This window comes from Dermacentor andersoni, chromosome 2 (genome assembly GCF_023375885.2).
Source record: "Dermacentor andersoni chromosome 2, qqDerAnde1_hic_scaffold, whole genome shotgun sequence".
NCBI lineage: Eukaryota > Metazoa > Arthropoda > Arachnida > Ixodida > Ixodidae > Dermacentor > Dermacentor andersoni.
The window spans coordinates 108,211,728-108,238,905 of NC_092815.1; the positions used below are offsets into that span (position 1 = coordinate 108,211,728).

Below are 27,178 nucleotides of genomic sequence, written 5' to 3' on the forward strand. Positions count from 1 at the left end.
CTTGCGTTCTTTTTATTTATTTACATGATACAATAGCAGACGCTGACGCGGGAAGTATGGCGCCGGCTTATCCTTGTCTTCTGCACAGTACATGCTGTACACTTATACACATGTGCTCCTATACAGTTTTGCTGTTGCAGAGAGAGAGAGAGAGAGAAAGAGAGAGAGAGAGAGCAAATGATAAATGAAAGGTAGGGAGGTTGACCAGGACTGAGTCCGGCTGGCTACCCTACACTGGGGAATGGGAAAAGGGGATGGAAAGATTAAAAGAACAAGCGAAAGTCCACTGGGGATATCGTTCGGTCACTCAGTCCGGATCACATACGCTGACTCAATCCGGTAGCTTTCAAATATCGCAGCAGCGCTTTTGTGGCCTTTTGTAGCTGCGATATTCGGGGCCATGGTCCCAAGATGTTGTTCAAGGTGAACGGTTTTCTAACTGATTGAGAGCTGTGCAGAGGTCATGTCTTCCATTTTCAAAAGATGGGCAGTAGCGCAGCAGATGTTCTATAGTTTTCTCGATACCACATGCATTGCACTTGCTGCTGCAGAGTTTCAGTTGTATTTATGTGGTAGAGGGGTGGAAGAATAAGTGTCGTGGGCAAATTAGAGAATCGCGCATTGTCTCCAAAACTTAGTCACTATCAGAGGAGCAGCGCGCTGAGACGTGCTGTCTTCGTTTTTATTCAGCGGGCCAATGGCGCCTTCGCCTGCCATGACAGCAGATTGCAGCTCTGTAGGAAAAGGGTTATGCTCTGTCCGACGTTGGAATGAGTAGGCACCGTCGTCGTCATACCATCATCATACCATCGTCATACCAGCGTCGTCATCCAGTGAACGTCGTGCCGTCGTCGTCCTACTGTCATGCCATTATCGTTATTCTAGCATCGCCATGCCACGTGGTCATTCTATTTTTTTCGTTATTCCTTCGTCGTCATACCATCGACATCATTCCAGCATCGGCATCGCGTTGTCATCACGCCATCGTCACGCTGTTGTCATGACGTCGTCTTCATAGCGTCATCGTCCCTCTAGCGTCGTCATCTCATGATCGTTATGCTGTCGTCGTCGTTCCGTGGTCGTCATGCTTTTGACGTCAATGTATCGCCGTCATGCAGTCGTCATGTCTCGTTGTACCGTTCGTGCCGTCATGCCGATGTCGTCGTGCCCTCGTCGCCATCCGAGCGTCGTCATGCAGTAACTTTCATGCCGTCGTGGTCATTTCATCGTCGCAATGCGTGGCACGTGCACGATCGAGCGCAACAAGTTTGTGATGAGCGAGGTAGTTCCCAGGGAAAATGTGCTAAACTGGGCCATGTGATATTTACTTGCAAGTTGTCGCTAAGCGGGAATGGCGTTCTTTGCAAACACAAAGGGAAGCACCGGTTCAGTCTATTTCCACTGCATGTGGGCTCCGCAGGTATTTTTTTCTTCCTTTTTTTCAGTTCTTATTTTGACTCGGATTGCACGAGGCATGCGTTCTAGCGCATCAACTAGAATTTTGAACGTGTAGCTTTGCGTCACGCCGTGTGGACTACACGCGGGAGCTCGTTTTGAGTACTTTTGTATTATTATGATTTTATTCTTCCCAGATTCCTCCTCTTTTATTTTTTTGCACGTCGGGGCAAAGGAGTACCGGGCGCCTAATGCGACGTGCCGCCATGTTTTTATACGCCTTTAAAAAACAATAGGGCTTGCTGTTTAATGTGCAGTATAGTTAGTCGTTCTATAAAAAATATTAGGGCTACCATTAATTGAAGTTAAAAACTACCTTTAAGCTGCCTTTACAAAACTACCCTTAAACAATAAGTCACTGATGCGCTTTGAGCACAAATAAGAGTGCCACAACATCACCTGAAAAAACGATTTATTGAATTTTATTCAAAACGTACATGAAGAAAGAGCTCAAAATTATTGATACCTAGAAGTTATTGTTGTGCAGTTTTGGAACAGTAACCGTGAAAAGGACAAAATTGCCAATCGTACGCCCAAATTTTTGTCCTTCCAGCGCAGGCTTCGTAAAACAGGACACACATGTAAGGTATCTTTGTCTTCCTTAGTAAGTAGTCCGTCTGCACCCAGACTTGGTGACCTAAATAAAAAAAAAAACCAGAAAATGCTTTTCAATTTTCGAATGCATAAGTATTCCAGGAAAATCTTTATTGTTTAACATTTACGAAGTCTTTTCTGCCAAATATCATTGTTCCTTCATTTTCGAGGCAAGTACTGGAACGCTGTATACTTTCGGTGAAATTTCGAGAAAGAAATGTGTTCGAGGTGATCGAGGACAAAATAGTTTGTCCAGTACAATAAATACACTTCATAATAGTGATAAATGTGTCAGTTATCCTAATCTTTGCGCGCAAAGATGTTCTTCTTGCCTGCAATGGAGCTCCAATAGGCACGGGAAATAACTCTTATTTGATGGTCTATGCAGACTCGAACTCACTTTATCTACAAACATTATCAACTAAATCAATAGATCTTAATCGAAAATTTAGTACATTCAAATATACTATGTAGCTGTTTGTTCAGGCTACCCGAGTGGATTACTGCAATGGTGTTTTTTTATGTTATACAGTGTAACCACAAGAAATGGTCAATAAAGCGGTTTACTCTTAGGTACAACTGTATCCAATAAATTGTCACGGGATAAGGCGTCCTGCTAGTGAGCGCGATGTCGCAGGTTCGACTCCCGCACGTGACGGTCACATTTTGGTTGATTGCGGAACGCAGCGCTCATGTATATATATTTCAGTGCGCGTTAAAGAGCTCTACGTGGTTGACATCTATCCCGAGACCGCCAATATGATATATACGGTGTCCCAGCTAACGCTAGCCAATCGGTTAAAAAAAGATTAAAAATAACATGGTGCAAGATACGATTTTAGCACCAATGGTGTTAAGTTGTCAGAACGCTGAATACAGAGCATCGTAGGTCTTAAATTGTATCTTAAACCATCTGTTTGAAATCCTTTTCTTTTCATTTGAACGGCTTGGCTAACGTTAGCTGGGGAACACGGCATAGCCAGCGTGTTGATTTAGGACATTCAAGTTCATAAATTATATTCAAATAATTTGGTTGTTAGTCAATGCGAACTTGTTATCTTTCTTCCTCTGCGCCTCTGCGAATTCTGCACAGCTGCTTTCCAATGATGAACGCGGACGAAATCGCCTTTCATTCGGCTTTGTGTTGCATTGGTGAAAATAACACGTCATCGAATAAATTCTCTTTCTCAACACATAGCCACAATGGTCCGGACACAAAGGACGACTTCCTCACTGCGACGTGCCTCTCGTTTGTGATACGTCGACCGGACGGCCTCGTCCTTACGTGCCTTGCCCATACCGCCGGGCCGTCATTGGTGCCCTCCATTCTTTGTTTCATGCTGGCATTCGCGCAAACAGCTACTCGTCACTTCTCGTTATGTGTGGCCCAGTATCAACATAGACGTTCGTCGCTGGTCACGCGCGTGCCTCGACTGCCAACAGTCTAAAGTGCATCGCCACACGGCGGCTCCTCTTGGCACATTCTCGTCTCCGGACGCCCGCTTTAGCCATCTGCCCGTCGATAATGTTGGCCCCCTTCCCTCCTGCGGGAACCGTCGGTACGTGTCAACCTGCATTGACAGGTTCACCAGATGGCCCGAAGCGATCCCCCTCCTGGACATAACGGCGCAGTCGATAGCTCGAGCACTCATGACACTCATAAATTAGCCGCTACGGTGTTCCTTCCACCATTACGACTGACCGCGGTTGTCAGTTGGACTCAACATTATTCGCCAGTCTATCTCGGCTGCTCGTCGTCAATGACATCAGGACTAGCTCTTACAACCCGATATCCAATGGGATCATCGAACGTTTTCACCGCCAACTGAAGGCTTCACTCATGACTTCGATTTTTCCTTCATCATGAATCGACCGCCTTCCTTTCCTTATGCTTGGCATCCGCACCGCTCTTCGCAGTGACTCCTCCACTAGCGCCGCAGAGCTTACGTTTGGCACCACTGTACGAGTCCCTGGCGATTTCTTCGACGACTCGTCCACCGTACTTGCTGACGTCTGACTACGCCTACCGTCTACGCAGCGTTATGCGTGCTGTCAATCCCCCTCCGAGAACGACGTTCTTTCCGGTGTGTATACGTGAACCCTGGTCCTGAGAACTGCACGCGCGTCTTTGTACGCCCACGACGCTGTGCGTCCTCCTTTACGGCCCCCGTATAATGGTCCGTTCAAAGTACTCAAGCGTGCACCTAAAAACTTCCGATTGCTCATCAACGGCCGGGAAGATACGGTCTCTGTCGACCGCCTGAAACCTGCCTACTTGGGCTCTGACGCTTCAGCCACTTCTGCTGTCACATTCCCTCCCGACCGGGTCATGGAGTACTACTCGCCGCGTGCGTTCCGCCATTCGTCTAGCTCATCGCTTCCTCGCTTGTAGGGGGGGGGGGGGGGGGGGGGGGCTGTAGCGCACTATTACGTGCCGCAATGGTCCGTTCACAAAGGACGATGAGGACACGCCCAGCACGCTGATTGTGCGCGAGCAGTGGAACCGACGGAATCAGGCTTCCACCCGATTGAGCGGGCTTGGCTGAAAATATAATTTGTGGACCCCAGGAACCCACGTCTGTCTGGTTTTTCTTCGCCCACATTACAATGTCCTGCCTGTTTTCACTGGGCTCGATCTGCTAGAAGGTCAAATTTAGTTTTCTTGAATTTTGCGCCGGAACCCCAGCGCTGGTACGATAGTGTGACGTTACTGATTTCAATATTTCTTTTTCTTTTTCGGATTTGGGCCGCTGTGGCTTACTAAATGTTCTTGAAACTTGCGATGTTCAGCCTTTGGCTTCTTTAGGATAGACTGTAGTCCATCTTTGTCACGGTAACAGTGGCTGTTCTGGTGCTGTAGAAGAACAACTTATTAATGCAACTCAAATAAATTTTCTCTCTTGTGTCCCTTTAAAAGAAAACGTTCCATGTAATCAGCTATACATAAGTTGACGTTGTAGTGTCTTCACAGCAAGATTCGCTCCTCTACCAGAATGAGGGAATGCTAGGTGTCGACATTATTTACAAACGACCCTCTGCCCGAAACCATTGGCACTGTTCACTAAATTTAGGGAAATTTTACGATTCAGAATTTTCTTTGTGTGATGTCAGAGAGGCCACGAACGAAACAGCAAACGTGAGGTACAGCACTATTCCGAGTCAACGCAGTCTGATGTGTGTTTTGGAAGATGGAACCAGCACCCAGCTTTTTATTACCTCGCTTTCACTTCCTGTAATTACAGTAAAAATGGCACGTGTCGTGTTTCCGAGTTTCAAAGTTTAGGGTATTTTAAACAATGAAGAGATACTTTACCAAGTTCTTCTGACTTCATAAGTATACATGTCTTTTGATCCGTGTAAATTATTCGGTTGTTGCTAATCATCTTAACAAAAGAAAAGGAATGTTTCGTGTCTGAAAAAGAAAAGAACAGCGATCAACTTGTAGCAGTCGTTTTATTTAGCGCTAAGAGCAAGAAACATTTCATATTTCCCGGTTACCAACAAAAATGAAACGTGCCGCCGTTCACTATCGCTCGAAGAACTCAGGTCACCATTCTAGTACGCGGAAACGTCGCGTTGAAAAGTGTGTCCTTTGGCTGGACGGCCTCGTCGTATTAAAAAGAATGGCAGCGCTGCCGGGCTATCACTGACGCTATCACGGACTGCTGTCGTTTCTACGAAACGTCTGTAACCAGCGCATATTCATCAGATTTGTACAGACCGATTGGCATCTGATTAATTAATTATTTTGCCAGTATTGTAATTAATCGGTGACCTTTCTTTGCTCAGTAACGCTCACTTAATCCAACTGCCTTTTTCTTTAAATAACGAAATACACGTAACCAGTTATTATATTGTTAAGCCGCTCATCTCTCAAACGGGCAGAATAGGCGGCGTAGTGTACCAAAGTATACGAGCACCTTCTCGGTTCTCTCTCCGCACGGTGAGTGACGGTGCGTGAAGCACTCAAATGCAGGGGTCCTACTCATTTATATCCATGAATGTGGGAGCGATTCCAATGTCACCAAAGGTTGGGGGCGATGATTTCACACGCGCTTTTGTCAGGTCCATATGCCTACCGCAAAGGACCCGCAATGGCAAGAACCTTTTACACGGTCTATGACCTGTGCGGAGACGATGCCAAGAATTCCCCAAAGGGAGAACAGCCCAGTCGTCCAAAGCTCGTAGAGGTCAGCAGAGTGACAGCGTAGAATTCGACAAAAGTGCTCGCTTGTAAATTGCCGGTGCGTGTGCCACTTATGCAGTTCTATGAGAGCGGGCCTACGGTTAAATTCCGCGGAAACGTAACGACAGAAATTAGAGATATGCAACGAGGAATTGCTAAGAACTTGTAAATAGGAGAGAGAGGGAGAGCCTTAAATAGGAAAGAGCGTCGGACGCTTGCCTAAACTTTAACAACTCTGCTAAAGAGATTTGGCAGAACCGAGTAGGCGGTGGCTTAAATTCAGTTTTAACTCATTGGCTATGGTAATGTCGAGGCGGGTCAGCAGTTGCCACGTCCCTTTTTTATTGTTTACCGAAGTGGATTTAAAGGCTGTCTGGAACCCATTCGTTTCAGTCTAGGCTGTCATCACTAAAGTGATAGGTCAGCAAGACTCCGCACGATGCAACGCTAGTCGTAACCACTTGGTGGTCGAACAGGGAGACTCAGCTGTTTGTATGTAGAGACAGTTGTCCTAGGCTCTAACTTAAAAGATGTAGAAGAGTAACGCGCGGTTTACGTCTGTGTTTACCATCAGTTCTTCTGCAAACTCTGTATTTGACTCGTGTAAATATTTTCACTGCAATATATCGTCAAGTATGTCACCTCCAACCTGCCTCCTGCTTCACCAATGCCGATTATCACAATGCAGAGACGATCAACTTCAAGGAGAAAGAACAAACTTTACTTCTATTGACGAGACAAGCTGTAACAGTGACACAGCTTTGATCACCATAATTTGGCGAAAAGTGTGCAGTAGAATGTACGCGTTCATGCCCCGTACGCAGCAGCCTCGCGAATGCGCATATACCGTGTGTTTCTACGAAGGCGAATACAGCGCGCCGCAGTTCCTTGATTCTCACTGTCGCAGCGCGCGTGGGATGCCCGCAGCTGGGTGACGTAAGCAGTACGTCACTTCGAGGGCCACGGCGTTGTGCTCTATGCAGCCTCCCAATTTCGGTTTCGCGCGCTGTCATACTCGAAATTCGTCGTGTCATAGTTTGGCGGGTAAGCACATTTTTTCCAGATCCAGAAGGCGATATGCTTGTGCGGAGAGTTTGCTTTAATTTCCCGATTACGATCAGCCTGCTGAAAATCAATGTTCAAAAGTAATGGATTCTATTTACGTAATTAACGACTAGTTACCACGCATCACCCGTCATCCCGTGGTGGGCACCGATGACGGCATGTCTGCGAAGGAAGCGTCCTTTTATTTCAGAATGAAAATCTTTAAATAATACTTGCGCATTGGGTATAAAGAAAAATTGTGTATTTTAAATGCTAATCCACACCCTGACTTCGTGCGCAGGAAAAAAATAAAATAAGATATTAATTTAGCCTTCTAGTTAATTATTGCAAGGGAGCAAATGTTTAAACATGTCAGAGGAAATTGTCACTTTGCAAATACTGCTATTCAACAGGGAAATGGTAAAATTTTGGACATATATAGCAAGGGTGAATGGGGGAGCCAGAAAACACTAGAGGAGCAACATTTTAGGAATGCAAGATGCATTCACGATATAATAACGATTGTTGTTATCTTGGTCCCACTCCAACCGGACGGTATTCTGGTTAACCTCCCTGCCTTCTGCTTTTCTCTTTCCTTCCTTCCTTCCTTCGTATCACTCAGCCACACCGCCGGGCTGGTTATTACTACAAATATTATGACTTTCCATGTCAATCAGTGCATGCACAGCGGCTTCCCTACCCGTACAATCCCAGCACTCATCACGACCAGCAGCAAGCTGTGAGTGCACAAATAACCGAATCTGCTCTCAAGAATAAGAATGATAGATAATTATTAACGGGAATGATACAGATGTAAAGGGGGGCGGGGGCTGGCTAAATAATAAGAAAGTGGTTTTTCTGGTGCGTTATCGGCACACGAAACTGTGAATGGGACGATGAAAATGCTGCGTTATCGGGCACGTTGATCTCCGCTACTGTGTCAATCGTGTGCTATGCAAGCCGTGCATGCTTGCGGTGCCGCATCGTCACTGTCGGAAGTCTTATGAAGGGGCAATCTAGAAGTCACATGTTCGTATCGTCGTGGTGTTGTTGCTTTACTTATCATTGGTGCGGTGAGTTGCGATAAATTTTCGGCTCATTACTCGTAGCATTCCTTGAGCTATTATGCCGTGAAATTCACTGGGCGTACTCACGTAAGAACGCCGGTGTATCAATCGTACTGCGCGTTCGGTGCCTGCGATTTCTAATGCATACACTCGTTGCCACTAAAGAAGAATGTAAGAGATATTTCGAGAAACAGTTGCAACGGAATCTCTATTGTTCTGAGCAATTTTCAGCTTACTCGCCGGAACTAAAAAAAAAAAAAAAAAAGGGGGAGGAAGACGCGGCACATCAGTTTGGATTTTGTTCTCGTATCTGTGTTCCATGCACCAAACATCGCAGATGCATTACTAATATTGTCGGTTCTCTGACCGAATATATTGTGTTAACTGTATGTTGCGGACAGCTGGTGCACCTATTTGTACGATGACACCCATGACTTTTGCTATTTTCGAGTCGCATTTAAAACATTGTTTCTTTTTTACATGATCGTTCACAAGTTAGGTGGTTCACTAGTTAGGCCGTTCACCAGCCAGGTCACCTTGGTATTCTACTTAAACAGGTCATGTCGATGCCTGCTTAGTTCATGATAAAATTGTGCTCACAACATGTGCTTTAAGAACACATTTCATAAAATAGTACAATGGGAGTTATCAATGTTCGGACGTGTAAGCCCTCTGCACGGAACGGGCCGCACTTTCCTCTGGATGCAACTTGTCCAAACTCTCCTGTTCCAGAGACGGAGGCACATCATATTCTCCAATAATTATGAACTAGGGTCCTACAAGGGAAACTCTCACGTCTCCTTGCGCAAGCCGGCCTCGGTTACAGGGCCACGCCTACTACAACCACTTGATGACCGTCAAGCGTACTGCAAACCACTCCTCGATTTCTACAAAACACAGGCCCTAAAAGACACATACTACGACACAAAGCAAGCATTATGCCTATTGGCAAGCCTGAAACGAGACACAATGGCGCTAAGCTTTCTCTTATTTCGCAAAGTTATCGGTGCAGTGTGCAAGATTTTTCGTTTTCGATAAACATTGCTATAAAGAAAATGAGAGAGAGCGAGAAAGAGAGAGAGACTAAAGAAATCACTTTCTTTAACAAGTTAAAATATAATAGAATAGTAGCTTACTTATTCTGTTGTAGTAGGTCGCGCTAAGTTCATTGTCGTAAACAAAATTTTTACTTGTTTTATTTGACCACATGGTACTTGCTCCGTGTTTTCTGTAAAATAATGTCAAAATAGTTTTTTATTGTTGTTGTGCTGCTCAACACTGTTAACGGAAGGAGAAAGACAACTGAGTATAACAAGATAATATTCATATTAAAACATTGAAGACTGCATTTATTAAATGTGGGCTAATATATTTTGCATCGACCGGTAGCAGAAAGCACAGTTCTCAATATTTCTGAGACTTAAACAGTTACACGTCGAGAAATACGATAAATGTTTTAGGAATTCAATAGCAAAAAATACCATCATATGTGCGTGCCGCACATATGAATCGAATGCCGCAGTTAGCGATATTATAAAACGAAAGTTGACCTACATGTCAGTCAGCCGATGCAGGCATATCAATAGAACTCGATACTAAATCGTCACAAACTGAGCGTACAAGAGGGATGTGGAGATTGTTCTTGACGTCAGTGGCGGTTGACCTTTCCTCAAGTAAATATCAAGGCCTTGTAAAATGTTCAATGTGAGCAGAAATACGCGGCAAAATAAACATGACGAATCTAGAAATGGTTAATTGCGGATGGCTTTGTTTCTAGAAAAATATGTGGACTTGTTTTGCTCAACATTAAATGCAGAAACGCATTGAATCCGTCTGCTTCGACGGGTCAGCCACAGAATCCAGACTGCTGCGTAAATTGAAGCCCCTGAAGGTCTTGAAGTGCCTGATTTCGGCAGCCCTTTGTGTTCTATCGCAGTATGCACTGCTGGCAGAATTTCAGGGCCCCGATCAAAGCAGGACTGAATCCATTAAAAAATTATTCTCGACGTCAGTTTTGGATGTCTGTTATATTGTGAAAAGTCATTCACAGGTAATGACAAGAATCAGCCGCGGTCACGTGGTACCTTTAAGCAACCGCGTCTATTACAAATTAACTGCTTAACTGCATCCGCTATTCTTACAGTTCGATTTTGTAAGGAATAACTTTGCTGCGCTTGCTACGAACCACTTGATGATAGCCGCTGCTGTTAACTTGAGCGTTTCTAAACAGATAGGTGGCTATGCACATCGCTGATAGCACTTGCTCCTCCCGGTAGTTTATCATGCCCGCGTGTGAGAACAACCTGCTGACTTACGTTGACTCCTCATTTTCAGAGTAATGATACTTTACAGTCCTTTTCCATTTGTCGTGGAGGTCTGCACCGGAGAATGTGGTGCACAAACACTTGTACTTTCCTTCGAAGCTCGCATTTGAGTGGAACACCAAATGATATCTGGGGCTGCTTTGCGAAATTAACTGAAAAAAAGATGAAAATAAATCTTCAACACGCCGGTATTATACACTGTACACGCTGTCAAAAAGTTACTTCTTCTGCTTTTCGAACTTCTTATAATTATGGTTGCCAATAAGTGAGGATTATTTCAAAAACTGAAGCAACGCAATGTAAAAAAAAGTTTTATATGTGACAAGTAACGGACTACACAACTCCTCCGTCGCAGATATCTATATAGAAGGCGCTTCGGAACCATTCAAGGCACAGTGCAGCGTAGTGCAACGTGATCCCATACAGCGTCACTAGTTAGAGCGTTGAGGATGCGTAATTTTCTGAGCTTGCTCGTTCATGTCGCTTACGCGGGATTCCCGAACATATGCGAACCTGCTTTATTAGCATGTTTTGGAGATCGTGCCACCTTGACGCACCGCACCTTGTGGCTGCTATATTTTTGCAGCTATCGTGCACCTTATCATGTGTCGTCTCCTCCGCCACTATAAAAGCGCTAAATAAATACTCGTATATTCCATTACCGAACACGCAGTTAGAGCGAACTCGATCATTTATCTGGACTCCCCTAATTGCGCGAAACATGACCGGGGTAGTTGGAGAAGTATGGGAGAGGCATTTGCCCTGCAGTGGGCGTAACTAGGCTGATGATGATGATGATGAATTGCGCGAAAGTTTTGCAAGTTATCCAGTATGTTTCGCGTGGTACACCCGCTTTGTTTCATTGAAGTTTCATTCCTATTCTAGAGAGAAGAAGACGAAGTGCCTTTCAAACAGAACGCCGAGTCTTCCAGCTCTACTTATTTTGTGGATTTCTTAGACTTTGCCAGTGAACTGCTGTTGCCTCCTTAACTGCGATGGAGATGGAGTCTCACGCGCGTCCACCGGGCTCGGCAGTGCCCGCGGCGGCTGCCTCCAGGAAGCGCAACGGCACCGTGAGCGACACTGACAGTGACGACACCATGCAGTACTATGTTAGCAGTGAAGATTCTTGTGACGGCACCTTCGAGCTGGTGCGGAGTCGTAAAGCAAAGCGAAGTTTTCTCAGCGCATCCTCGAAATCGAGTGAGTCCACCGTGAGATCTTCGTGGAATACCGAGGAGCTCACCATCCTGTTCGCGCCAGTTCTCGCTAATGACAACCTGAGACGCCTCAACAGGCAAGCCGTGTCTTCACATCTAGAGGCACTGGTTCCGAATGAAATCAAAGACATCAGAGTGAACACCCGTAAGAACGTCCTAGCGATTTACGTAGAACACGCGGCTGCGTTGGATTCTTTGCGCAATGTCACGGAACTTGACGAGATGAAAGTCCGCCCTCATATACCGCTGGGCAAACAAGTCAGTATTGGCGTAATTTACGATGTTGACGAGACCATTGTCGACTCCGATCTGTCAATCTTAATCAAGCCAGCTACAGAAAAAAACATCATCACAAACGCGTTTCTTCTCGGCACGTTACGGTGTGTCAAAATCATATTTAAAGGCGAATCCCTCCCATCGCATGTAAAAGTGGGCCACTTCCGACACGCTGTTCGCCCCTTCATACCAAAACCGCTGCAGTGCTGGAAGTGCATGAAGTTTGGGCATGGTGAGTAGTGTGTGAAAGAACACTACCGTCTGTTCTCGCTGCACTGGGCCCCACACCACTAACACGTGCGAGGCAAGTGTGCTGAAGTGCACAAACCGCAGCGGCCCTTACGATGCATCCTCAAACGAATGCCCTTTGATTCGAAAGGAAATGGCAATATTGAAGAAAATGGTTAGAGACCACTCGTCTCACCGAGAAGCAGCAACATCTATTAGGCGGCGACGATCGCGTCGCCGACGTCGATCACGAACCTCCAAAGCCTCTGCAGAGCGCCAGCCACGTACCACCCACTCTTCCGCCCAGGCCAAACGCAGTCAGCTCAAAGGACAGAGGTGCAACGAACAGCCTGGCTGCTGACGCTTGGCCTGCACTCCCGAGGCTACATGCTCCTACTGAGCGAAATCAGACTTCTACAGAAAGGAACACTTAGACTGTTCCTGATAAACTGACGGCCCAAGATCAACAAATTGTTGTCATGATCAGCTCTCTGGTGAGTGCTATTCGTGTTCTTCTGGACAAGCTACAGACACCAACAGCTCGAAGTGCGTTGCAAGTGCTGGATGCCATCAATCCGGTTCTAGCGAGCCTTCAGAAGTCCAGTGCTTGAGAACTTCTACAGCAGAACCATGGCCCATCGACAGCAGCAGCGATCGTTCCGGGATGATGTCAGAAGTGCCTCTATATTCCAATGGAAATGGAGCCTGCGGTCACGTATTTCGGATTTTCGACAGTTCGTGTTTGACTACCACTTTCCTATACTGGTGATCTGTGAACCAAACATATCAGCCTCCATAAGAATATCAGGATATGCACCTTTTGTTTCAACCACGTGTGTCCGTAGTAGTAAGGTTCTGGTTTACATTCGCAAGGACCTGTCGTATTTTTCGCAACCTGTAGCGCCACACGACGGTAACCAATAAGTCTGTGTTAGTATGAAAAAGAAGAGGCTGTCTTTTACTATTATTGGCGTCTACCTATCCCCAACAAGCCAGTTTGACAGCAAAAGACTGGAAGATATTATGGGTGCTACTCCCGGTCCTTGGATAATAACAGGGGACTTCAACGCTCAGCACCATACATGAGGAAGCTCCAGGATAAATTCAAGGGGCAGGTCACTAATATCCTTTGCATCAGGCCCACAACATCTGTCTTCTAAATGCTGGAAGTCCGACATTTCTGCGAGAAACAACGTACAGCAGCTGCCTTGACTTTGGTGTCACGTTGCCTGACTTCGAGCGTGCAGTGGTTCACTGATATTGAAACCCATGGAAGTGATAATATCCTGACCTATGTGAGAATCGATGTACTAGACGCCGTATTACCGGATGTATCTCGCCAAATCGACTGGTCAGTCTTTCAAGATCGAGTAGAAGACATCTGCAAGAAACATATCGCACGCAGATTAGAAGACATAATTGCAGACGCCATGCGAGATTGCACGCGTTGCTTCACACATTCGTCAAAGCGTACAGAGAATGACATTGAATTGGAAAGGCTTCGTACAATACGTCGCCGTGCTGAAAGGAGGTGCAGGCGTACAAAGTCAATTCTTGACCTCAGAGAAGCTCGGCGCATGCAAAAGAAGATAAAACGCCGATTAGATAAGCTAGCGGATCAAAGATAGAAATGCTTTTGCGAGTCACTAGACACCCGCAAGCCATTGTCCCGTGTGTGGCGTACCCTACGGGGTCATTGCTCAAGACCCCAGCAACGACACCCTTTTAACGCCCTTGATCTCTATCAAAACCGCCGTGAGATAGACGTTGCAGAGGAATTTTGCGCGAAAATCGCCGGTGGCACAGTTTTAGTCCCTGACATGGCTTTAAGCGACATCCCCGGTCCACGAGATACAAATATGGAGGCTCCATTCTCTATGGAAGAGTTAGAAGCTGCTTTGGCGCTCTGTAGGTGTTCGTCTTCACCAGGGCCCGATGGCATAACATATACTGCTTTGCGCCACCTAGGCCGAGAAGCACGAAGAGAACTCCTCAGCCTTTTTAATAGTTCATGGCAAGATGGTGCGTCCCACAGGAATGGAAACGCAGCCTCCTGGTACCGCTACTAAAAGCAGGAAAGTCGCCGCTCGAACTGACATCGTATCGGCCTATGGGGAACCAGCGCTGGAGTTTTCACGTAAAGCTTTTCACGACGCCTGCATCGCCGCCCTGGCTGTCAGAATGTGCACAATGTAGCCGCTCCCGCGGACGAAAATTGCTACTGGCAGTGGCGTCGCGTGCGCTGAAAGTCGAAGGAAAACAAAAGGACGCCGACGATACTGTTGCGTATACAAGTGTCGCAACAACGTAGGGATGAGGGAGGATGTATCTTTCTGCGTCTTTCCATCTAAACCCTACGAACAAGAACGGAGACGGCGTTGGATCCAAGCACTCAGGCGAGCGGAGTAAGTTCCCGTCTTGTCGCCCTGTCAAGCGGTGTCGGGCTGGTTTCTAAATCAAATTTCGCGTGTGTGCTTGGTTTATTCGATAGTGAAGACGGTCAGCCGTGGCAGCCAGTACCAAACAGCAGAATCTGCAATCATTTCGTCGGAAACAAAATGAGCAATAGCATGCACCATCCAGCATATGTACCAAGCATTTTTCCTTCGCAATACCACCTCCAAGCCACTTCCAATGCCACTGCAGCAAGCGAACGATACGAAAAGTAAATATTATCCATTCGTTGCCAAGAATTATGTGGGAGGGAAGCTGCCTTGTAATACGAGTTGTGTGCGCATACTGCCGGCGCACGCGCAACTAAGCCGCCTGTGTGTTTTTAAAAATGCGCATGTGGATGAGGACTCGGCGCTGAGATGCATCCGGTCAATTTTTGTAAATAGTGCTAAATGTAGCCAGGGTTACGGATCAAGCAGCGGAGCACTCAAACCTTTGATTGCGCGAGTCAGCTGATGCGATAAAGCATTCTTCTCCATTGACTGCTGTGGCGAAGTAACATCAGAATTTTTTTACGTCTAGCCAGGGAAGTATGGAATGTCTTCAGGCCAAATAATACTTCCGAAACCATAGCGCAGCACGACCGGCGCCATGGCTGTTAGATTTGCGAGGCAGGCTGCCCCGCACGCATGGCAACGGTACACGGCGCAACCATTAAAGAAACGCACGTACTCGCCTAGAACGCCACAAAATTTACCGTGATTCTATGGCGGGATTTCAACGAGGCCGTTCATCGATTGACAGTGTCATTGATCTAGTGTCATCTGTAGAACAGCAAAAATCTTGGAAAGGATTATCAGTAGCGCTCTTTCTGGACGTGAAAGGCGCTTACGATAGCGTTTCCAATCAACCCATTCCAGACGCACTTTTGACAATTGAACTAGGAGGGCGAGTATATCGATGGATCAGAAACTACTTGACACAAAGGTCCTTGTTCGTACATACGGAAGATGGTCCGACTACCGACCACTACATATGGCGAGGCGTTCCTCAAGGTGGTGTTCTAAGCCCTATTCTTTTCAACCTCGCGCATCTTTGGCTGGCCGATTCCCTACCGGAAACAGTGAGTGTCTCAATCTACGCCGACGACATCTGCATCTGGTCATCAGTGGTCACTCGCCTGTAGGTTCGCGCAAGGCTACAGAAAGCAGCAATTAACACAGGCATCCCACTATCTTCACACACAAGGCCTTAGCATCTCAACATAAAATGTGCGTTAGTCGCTTTTACACGAAAAGCGATGTTTCGTTATCCAGTATGCATAAATGGCCAGCCTATCTCCTACAAGAGAAATCATCGGTTTTTGGGTGTCATTGTGGACCGGGACCTCTCTTGGCACCCTCGCATTGCCCACTTGAAGAAGAAGCTCACATCTATTGTTCATGTCTTCAAGTTCATCGCCGGGAAAACATCGGGATCGTCAGTGGGCTCCATGCTACAGTTATATCAATCACTTTTTATCGGATTGCTACGCTATAGCTCCCCCGTGCTTGCTAAAACATGCAAGTCAAATCTTCGAGAACGTCAGAGCCTGTAAGCACAGGCACTACGTGTTTGCCTAGGCCTTCCGCGGAGCGCCTCAACAGCAGGAGCCATTATTATGGCTCAAGACCATCCGATCACGACTTACATTAGCACCGACACGCTTAGGGCCCATGTTCATGTTTCACGCATGGAATCAAGCTCTCTTGCCTGCCTGCCAGAACGACGACCACAGGTGTTCTTCTCCAACGAGGTCAGCATCCATCGTGCCTGTCTACCATATGGCTCTTCCACTCAGACCAGCTCCACCGGCGCAGTGGTCATACCATCACGATCAATTGGCAACCTATACAAGATTTCTCACTTGACAACATCGACCGGGTCGGAGCTTGTTGCCCTCCGAGGTGCCATTGATTACATTAACAACCAACCCGCTAATCGGTGGGCAATATTCTGCGATTCGAAGGCGGCCTTACAATGTCTTCTGTCATCTCTTCGTCGTGGGTCCTGTGAACAACTAGTGTCGGAGATACGAGAAATGCACCATCGTATGATAGCGAAAGGACACGACGTTGTGTTTCAGTGGCTGCCTGGCCATTGCGGTATCTGCGGCAACGACCTCGCTGACGAAGCTGCTATAATAATAATAATATATGGGGTTTTACGTGCCAAAACCACTTTCTGATTATGAGGCACGCCGTAGTGGGGGACTCCGGAAATTTTGACCACCTGGGGTTCTTTAACGTGCACCTAAATCTAAGTACACGGGTGTTTTCGCATTTCGCCCCCATCGAAATGCGGCCGCCGTGGCCGGGATTCGATCCCGCGACCTCGTGCTCAGCAGCCTAACACCATAGCCACTGAGCAACCACGGCGGGTGACGAAGCTGCTAGGAAAGCACACGAAGGAGCAACTCTTGTTTCTGTGCCTTTATCGCGGACCGACGCAGCCCAACACCTAAGCAAGCTAGCACACCGTATGACATTAGAGAAGTGGCACACACCTGAATTCACCCAAGATCGATTGCATTCCCTCGACCCCTCTATGCAACTGCTGCTGTTACCAGGGCTTCCTCGAAATGAGGAAACAATGCTGTGCCACTTACGCTTGGGCTTCGCATTCGCCATTGTATATAAGTTTTTTATTGGAATGGCTGATAGCGCCGACTGCAATGCCTGTGGTGTCGAGGAAGCTATAGAACATCTACTGTGCTACTACCCATCTTTTGAAAACGAAAGACATGACCGCTGCACAGCTCTCAATCAGCTAGATAGAACACCATTCACCTTGAAGAAGATCTTGGGACCATGGCCTCGCATATCGCAGCTACAAAAGGCCACAAAAGCGCTGCTGCTATATTTGAAAGCTACTGGATTGAGTTAGCTTCTGTGATCCGGACTGTGTGGCGGAACGATATCCGCAGTAGACTCTCTCTTCTTCTTTTAATCTTTCCGTCCCCTTTTCCCTTTCCAAAGTGTAGAGTAACCAACCGGGCTCAGTCCTGATTAACCTCCCTACCTTTCCTTTCTCATTTGCTATCTCTCTCTTTCTCATTCCTTTTCTACCTTCAGTTTACTCCTCCGTGGTGGCGCACTGGCTTTGGCACTGCGCTGTTGTGTACGAGTTCGCGGGATCAAATCCTTCCCGCGACGGCCGCATTTCGATGGGGGCTAAATGCGAAAGCGCCCCGTTCATTGGGGGAACGTTGAAGAAGCCCAGGTGGTAAAAATTGATCCGGAATCACAAACCACCCCGCCCCTCATAATCAAATCGCGTTTTTTTTTTTTGCATGTAAGACAGCCAAACTTAAAAAAGAAAATTGCCTTTAGTTGCTTTACAGAACTAGTGTCAGTGGTCCCTGGGGTATTTGTTCAAAGGCAGAGATTTCAGTGAATTCTTGTTACGACAATAAGTTACCAAGCTCCTTAAAATGTTGCACATATGCGAAATACAATAGCTTCCCTGCGCCCTTGCAAACGTTACTTCAAAAAAAAATTAAATTATGGGGTTTTACGTGCCAAAACCACTTTCTGATTATGAGGCACGCCGTAGTGGAGGTCTCCGGAAATTTAGACCACCTGGGGTTCTTTAACGTGCACCTAAATCTAAGCACACGGGTGTTTTCGCATTTCGCCCCCATCGAAATGCGGCCGCCGTGACCGGGATTCGATCCCGCGACCTCGTGCTCAGCAGCCCCAACACCATAGCCACTGAGCAACCACGGCGGGTTGCAAACGTTACTTCCGATTTAGCCTTGTTCCTTTTTCTTCGGACGTGAGTGCTGGCTGCGCACACAACCTTGAGCAAAAACTTACTGGGGCTAGAAGCGCTACAGAAAAGGTAAACAACGCTGACATGAAAGCATGAGCGAGAGACGCATTAGCACAATTGCCTAAGTGAAAACCGCGCCTCTCTCCTAAACAGATTCCCGAGGAACTACACTCGTGACCATTGCGCATCTAAGCGGCTTCGCTGGATGTAGGTTTGGGATGTACAAAGGTTCCATTTCCACTTCTTTTTCCACTTGTTGTCTTTTTCTCATTGTTTTTACGCTTACGACTGATTAAGTTTTTTGTATTCACATTAACGCTTTCCCTGAAAAGTGATTCCTTACATCAAGGAGACGGGGGGGGGAGGGGGGGGGGGGGTTTACAGGTGGAACGAACGTAAACCACAAGAAAAGATAACACGACAAGAGAGCGATGACATTTTCATCGCTTCATTCTGCAAGGGAAACGACATCATGTAGGAAGGTCCATAATCCATATCTTCAAAGCGTTACGCCGGGGATGCTTGGCGGGCTTATTTTTTTGTTCTCTTCAAAGCTGTGCTTGAAGTGTGAGCATACGTGATTTGGTAGATCGATGGCTAAGTATAGAACATCAACGAAACTGAAGAAGAACAACCGATCAATGAAAGCGCTATTTTGGAGGAAACTGGGAGCTTACGTCTTTTTAATGCGTCAGCGTTGTAATCCATCTGTCCAAAATAGAATTAGTCTACATGTTTAGAGACAGGGCAAAGGCGTGAGTGGGCGTATCCCGGCTCCAGTGCATGGTATTTGTTTTCGCAAACGTCTTAATCGTTACGCAGGTCAAACCCAGAACCAGTGTAATAAAATGTGGGTGGGCTGATCCTGAAAACAGTGATGTGTATGCTGGCAATAGTTTTAATGCAACAACATCACACAGATCAAAACGTCTCTGAGATTATACGGAGCTATGTGCTAGGAAGCGTAGTAACTGATGACGTGGATCAATGGAATTGGGAAGAAGGAAGAGCGGTGTGACCTGGTGCACAGAGGCATGTGACAGGAGCGGTTACCTTTGTGCAGATGTGTGGTGCAGGGCTCTGTATGCAGATGTTTCTAATAAAGCGGTGCCAGTGGATGAATGGATGCCGATGGGTACCGACAATAGCACGCTATATGCTACCGCAGGATAGTTACTCAGGTGTGTAACGTAACCAGTGAGTAGGAGGTTCTGTTGGTGATTATAGGATTGCAAAATAGTGGTCCCAGAGGCCATTGTTGATCACGTGAAGACGAAGTGGTAATGGTGCGATATAAAAGTCATAGCTAGGAGAAGGAGTTTCATACATATCTTGACGGACGCTCATCGAAGCTCCTAATAAGTTCCTATCATTCGGTGATTGCCCGTCTATCGAATGATGGGTAGGCACTGTTGGTAAAGCATCATAATCGATTATATGTAGGTGAAGGACCTATAAATATTTTTTGACTTTGGAACATAGACCAGCACACTGGCTCACGAGCACACTCACTCATGAGTACTTGCTCCCCACTCATTTCGTGAGATAGATCATTAGTGAGTGTAGACCGTTCTTTCATGGGCGCCGCCATATTACGTGCACAATTCGTGGAGCCATCTATGGGCAGTCGGCATGCAGGCTTGGGTGAGCGCTCCGTGTTGTATGCCAGGTATACGCTCACAGGCAGTTTCTAGTGGCTGTTTTCGCGTCGCGCAGTCCAGTTAGTGTGACGTTGCGTCTCCTACGTGGGAAACGGTTCTCTGAGACGTGCTGAAGTGCTTTAAGTCGGCATCGTCGGATTTTTTGCTGTCGTTGAGGTGGACGAAACACCCAGGGCGATATGTGCGCACCTGTTTCAGCTTACAGTAAACCTCAGAGATCACTTGTGCATTTCTGAAAATTAGTTTGACTAATGGGACCTTGCTGCAGCATTCTCAGTGTTGTTCTAACCTGTGTTGTTGCAGCGGTGAGTAATCATAAAACCTATGACGATACTAACAGCGTGGGTGCCGTTCTATGGAATAAGTTGTGCTGTTTACTTTGACAAGAGTTCAAATTATTGTCTGTAGATACGTTGCGCGAGTACCTTGTTGGTTAGACGAGGTTTCCGCCCACGAATGGAATAATTTTGTCTAGTAATAACAGAATAATGCAGTAATACAGTGGGAATCACACCTGTCGAGTGGTGAGCTGCCGGCCTTCGACGGTGCGAGCTTCCGAAGCAATGGTAGATGCTGGGTTTTAGATATGTTTGTTCGCATGGTCAAAGCATGCGGCATGAGCATGCGATGTGGCATTGCGGCTTTAGCAAGTTGTTTTTTTCTCGCGAGAGAAAACGACGAGAACCGTTATTTTTTGTCTTGTTCATCCCGTCCTCTTGGACGCACTCACTCGTCTTACGTAAATTGTGTCGACACAAGTAGCCGCCGAATTGCTTTTATGCGATCCCCTTCGTATATTGCTGCTTCACAGGGCAAAAAGGCAATGCCGAAGCACAACAATTATATGTATCATGGTTTAACAACCGCGGTAATCGCTCTGTTGAGTAACGCCATCGGCCTTATGCAAGAGGCTAACGTAGACTTACCATAGTGATTTCAAGTCTGCAAGAATTGAAATGCGTAAGAACTATGCCGGCGGCTGGCGAAAATATTTCATCTCGATTTGCGCTGAGATCGATGCTCCGTGGTTGCATTGGGTTGGCCATGCGCGAGCACGCACATTCGTGTTTTTGCACCTACGCAAAGTGATCAGGTATAAAACACTGAATTTCGAAAATGGTTTGAGGAGAGTTCAAGTTTAGAGGTCTTCAAAAATGCCAAGCTTCAGACACGTTGGGCAGGTAGGTCCATGGGTGTTCCCTTACTGAATAATGGCAACAGAACTTGTGACTGTTTAGAGTACTTCCCACAAGCTGACCTCAACATGACAACGCAAGAAATAACGAAGTAAATGTGATGGACAAAGTTTGCCGAAATCAAATAGATTCAAATCGCAATATGTCGGACCACTTAAAAGAAACTGAATAGGCATATCTGCAGCTCGACAAAGCGAATGTATGTTCATTGTGTTTATTGTTTGTGCATAAGGAATTCGTCTCGAATAGCGAGACTATGAACAGCGAGTTTTACTGCCAAGTTTGGTGAGGCCGTTTGGAGAAAAATGGCCCGATCTGGGACCACGAGGAGGTGGACACTGCACGACAACAATTACAGCCTGTCACAGGTCACCGTGCGCACGCGAGTTTCTCGCCGGGAACCGCATGGTTTGTTTTTACTCTACTCGTCAATTTTGGCTGCCGCTGATTTCTCGCTCTTCCAGTAATTAGAAACCCAGCCAAGAAGTCGTCATTTTGGCAGGATTGTCTTAATCAATCTCGAGTCGCTGAAGGTTGCTCGAATCCTTCCGGAAAATAGACGTTCAGTACACATTTCCAAAGTGGATGGGAGCAGTTTATTTGTGCACAAGGGGGCTATTTCAAAGGTGGCAGCGTTTGCTTGCATATATGCTACTGCACAACTATTATAAGATAGACCCCACAAGATACGTCGAAACTAGACACGAAACTAAAGGCACCCACGTCATACACATGACCTCACACTCCAAGAATATTCGTGCAACAACAATACATTCTATTATTCTTTTCTCCCTAGATGCATTCGGGAATGGAATACTGTCGACCGACTTGTAGTCGAACAGTAAAGAATTAATGATTTTTTTTAGCTGTTACATAACTCACTTAATACGTACTCATCAGTCTGATTTCATAGTATTTATTTGTATTCTCCATATGATTATTTGCTTTTTATATTGGCATGCTTGTCAATACTCGTATTCATACTTACTGTTGTGGGTATATTTTTTCTTCTTATTTGTACTTTAACATATCTGCCCCTGACAATTACTATTACTACTGCTTCTTCCTGTACCCCACTCATGCAATAACGCCTTCAAAAGGTTGACAGTAAGTTGAAATAAATAAACAAAATAAAATAACTACGCTAACTTCTTCGAAACAGGCAGTTTCGAAATGTTTCGATAGCGCAATGGCTTTATCATTAAAGATATAGTAAAAATTTTACTGCCTTCAAGTTATTATCTAAAATTATACTTTAACATACGACCGAGCCATGCCACACTTCTACTAAGAACATTTCAACCGCGGGCTTCTTCTATATTCCCCCGTAGAGGGCTAGCAGATTACTTGCGGAAAGAAATCAGGCAAGCGAAAATCAGATAGTGGTGTTCACTGTGTTACGTCTCAACATGTCCATGGGCATTAATTAGACGTTCACCTTTAGGCAACATCACCTATTCATCAGCGCCTATCCAGATGTCAACGCAGCGTTGACGCCGACTATTGGCGGGTCAACAAAATATCCCTCTAACTGACCCCGACAACGTGAACTAATTGATGAAAAAGTCCAACATCGAATGCTGCCGTGTGAACGGATTCGACCTGGGATTTCCAGGTTGCTGAATATGCGGCGGCAAAGGTACAACATCGGAGGTGGAGCTCGGCGGAATGGTGCGATATCATGGGCGGGATATCGCGACTGATTCGACAATTCTGATGGCATAATGTTTAAAAAACAGCGCTAAAGACGTACATCGGACAACAGAATAGAGGATTGGACACACACGGCGCTGACTTACAACTGCGTTTATAGAAAAAAAAATAACAGGGTGACTTTTTAAAGCCTCACATCAGCGCATGCTCGATGTGAATAAAAACACTTGTCATACCCAAAACATTGCCTCGTGGTCGCGGGTGAGATTAACACCGTTGTTCACCCCGGTTCAGCAAGCCCATTTCCTTCAAAGATAAGGTTACGGAAGGCTGACTAACATCTAAGGTTTTGAAAAGCCATCATGTTTTTTCCAATAAGCGCAGTTTTAAGTCAGTGCCGTGTGTGTCCCATCCTCGGTTCTGTTGTCCGATGTACGTTTTCAGCGCTGTTTTTTAAACATTATGGGAAACTACCATCTCACCCAATCTGACGTTCTTCTTCAATTGTGATTGGCCGCTATACAGTCATCAAATTCCCTAGTCTATATAGTCACGTAGGGAAGACGATGGTATTAAAACCAGAGGCCTTTGGTTGCAGCGGTGGTGCTGACGTGTCCTAATGTGAACTCAGACGTTCAATATGCTCCTGCATGGAGTGGGCTTCCGCACCTGGAGCCACTGTTAAATAATTTGCGAGTTTCTAAGTGGAGAATCTTTATTGAAGGCAAGTAGATGAAAAGTTTAAAATGTCATGTCAGTATACTCATTTAAATATGGATCAACAGCACCTGAAAATAAGCAGCTATCCCGCACCCTTTTCGCTAATGCTTGCGAGCCCTAAACAGTGCTGCCAGTTTAGAAATTTTCCAGCTGAACTTAGCGCATTCCTGCGCTACCTAGCGGGCAGTTTGGTTAGTTTCTAGGTGGTCGGTTTTTTAGCGGTTTTCGTGTAATGTTGGCTTCTTTTCTGGTGTTATAAAAACAACATTTTTTGACACTAATTTGTGCTTCACGTGTCGCAAACGTGTAGCTTTTCCCGTGCCCCTTTGGAAGTAAGAGCAAGTTATTGTCATCATCCACAAACCCTGTGCTTTGCATTCCTTCTTCCAATGTCTCCATGCCTCCTCTGAACTGATGATCAAGGAGTTTCATTCTTCGCGAGTTTCGCAGACACGCTTTGGGTAATTTTGGCTGGTGAAATGGTTCCGGTGAAATGCGTACAACATTCAGCTGGCTAGTTTCGTTTGATCACTACTATTGTTGAGTCCTCCGACGTGGACGTCGAGTGTGTTTTCAGTCTGATGAATTTGATGAAATCTAAGTTAAACAAGGGAATGTCCACTAAGATGACAAATGTCTTCTTTACTGTGCAGGCTGCTCTCCGAAGAAATTGTAAATGCTGCTTCGATTACATGCTGCCCGATCAAGTTGTTACTAAGATCGGCTCGATGGGGGTCTACAGGGTCAGCGATGGCACCGATGTATCCCAGATCCAGTGTCGCCAGGGAACAAAAACGCACAGAGGACGTGCGACTGTACCAAGATAAAACAAAGGAGCCTTTTCTGTAATTTCATTCACGGAACCGTTCTTTTTTTTAAAGTTTCGCTTCGCAATACATTCCGTTCTTCACGGTCGCACAAAAAACGGTTCATAATATTATTTATCCATATCTTTAAACCTTTATGAACGAAAAAAGAAACAGATGTTTCTGCTCAGTCCAAGTTTTTTACAATGTGTTTTATGTAGGGTCAATAGTACAAGTTTTGAACGGGACTCCGATTGTTCTCTGCATTGAGAGTGCCTTTTTTGCGGATTTTAGGTGTTCGTATCGCGGGTTTCGAATTTTTTTTGAGGTGAGGAATGGAAGCTTTTCTAATTTCTAGTTGGCAACACTGGCCCTGGGTCTGCTGCGGCTGCATTTTTCGGAGCACCGACATAAGGTCAGTGTGGCGACTTTCGCAGCTTTTTGAGCTTGCTGATTCCATGATTCCAGTTTTTGAGCAAAATGCGTTCATGCTATTCAATTGCTACAATAACCCATTATGTCTACGAAGGTTATCAGGTTCGAACATACCTGTTCTACTCGGATTTCGATTTCTATTTCCACCTGAATTGAACGATTTTCTTCGAAACAAAAAGGAAAAGTAATACAAATAAACAACTTTTTTTTACTACGGAGCTTTGTTCCTGGTCACATGGCCGAGGGTTGAATTTCCAACTATGCCACGTACATTACAGTGGGGCGATAACCTTGATAAATCATCAGTGCCATGAATCATTCTTGTCTGATAAAAGCACGATAACGCTGAGAACACTGCAGGTGATAATGCCGCTTTGCCAAGGGACCAAAACAAGATAAACTACATTATAAATACCATTATTCGAGGAACGAAATAATTTGTAACGCACCTTTGTAATTATTGTGCATATAAGATAACAATAGGCAAAAAGAAATTCCTTTAAGGAACTCTGCATGATGTAATGTTTCGGTAAAAATGAACTGAATTATAGAGTCTTGCTTGCCACAACTATGATATGATTATGAGGCATGCCGTATTCGTGCCTTTCGGATTAATTTTCACCACCTGAGGTTCTTAAATATGCACTTAAATCGTGCATCGCCATCGAAATGCGGTCACCACGGCTGGGATCAAACTCATGACCTAGAGGCTCAGCAGCGCAATGCCTCAGCCACTAAGCTAGCATGGCGGGTCGTTTAGTGCCGTAACGTCGTCAGTGGTTTTACAAGTAAAGTAACGGGAACACCAACTACTGCTTCCCAAAGTTGAACCACTGCCCTTACATTCAATGTGCGCTGTCGCTACGTACCTTCCACGCGTTCGGGTTGTCTCCAAGACGTTTCGCAATGAAGTCGGGGTCACAGAGTGGTTTCTTATTACCGGAGCATCCGCCGAATGCGCAGACCAATAGAAGGGCTAGTTTCACCAGCATTATTTTTCCAGGCACTTGCAAATCCCGAGACTAGTTCGCTGCGTCTGTGTGTTTTCGGTCTTCAATTTGGTTTTTTGGCAAGGTTGCAGGATTGTCACGGAGTGAGGTTCTGGGATTTCTGCTCTTTACGATAAAAATACCACATGATGCTTGACCTTCGCATCTGTTGACTTCCAAATCACCGCAGAGTTCTAGTCGTGACATTTTTTAGTGTAGCAAGAAACCATCTGGAACTTGTTTTGACCGGGCATGTCAAAGAGAGATTGTAAGAAAAAGCTTCTAGAACTTTTATGATCGATGAAGCGCGTAAATACTGCGAAGCGAACTGTAGAGACACGAAATACGAAATGCAAAGATGAATTAAAACTGTCCTACGGAAGATTTTAATCATTTATTAATCTATGGGTGTCCGTGCAAATGCTACAGTGGAGCTATAAGAAACTGCTTGGTGGGAGGTTCAGGTTAAATATTACTGGTCCCTGCTGTTAAGCGCGACTAAATAAGAAATTTGGCTTCTGAAGAGTCCACTATTCTGTTACCACAGCTATGAAAAAATAAGTAAGCAAAAACATAGATGTTACTAAGAGATGTTGATAGATGTTAATAAGAAATAATCAAAGAAACACTTTATTTGTTTGTTTCTAATACTCCCAAGGGAATCGTCTGATGATATACCACATATGCAGAAACATTTAACAAAAATAATATGTAAACGACAGTCTTTGAATCATGGATGCCAAAGGAAAAATGGAGGCAGGAAAGTGGTTTCAGCCGACATATGTACTAGGGATGAAAGAATAGCTCAACAAGTACTGACAAGTGCTTACAAGATCTGACCTAGGTTAAATATATGTTGGGCGCAAAAAAATTCTGGCTTTTACAAGTCAGTTATAATAGTTGACATTATGAAAAAGGCAGAGGAGAAAACACTTACGGCGCACTGAAAGGTCAAGTAAATTAAGCGCTCTCTTCATGTCCGTCACGCTGGCATGACGTGAATAATTAGTGGGAATGAAATGAGGTTCGTGATTTAGAATGCCTTCGACTGCGTGCGTTAGTGAGACCCTGACTACGGGGTCCCAGATAAAGGAGAAATATACGAGTTTAGAGCGAG

The 27,178-nt window shown here is 45.6% G+C and overlaps 1 long non-coding RNA gene across 1 annotated transcript; it reads right to left on the reverse strand.

The window, feature by feature from the left end:
• Positions 1 to 1,850: 1,850 nt before the first annotated feature.
• On the reverse strand, positions 1,851 to 26,169 carry LOC126541409 (uncharacterized). The gene is made up of 5 exons (XR_007601648.2): positions 25,942 to 26,169; positions 10,662 to 10,822; positions 9,483 to 9,574; positions 5,363 to 5,461; positions 1,851 to 2,092 (listed from the first exon to the last, which is right to left on the reverse strand). It is a non-coding gene; the product is annotated as an uncharacterized lncRNA (long non-coding RNA).
• Positions 26,170 to 27,178: the final 1,009 nt, after the last annotated feature.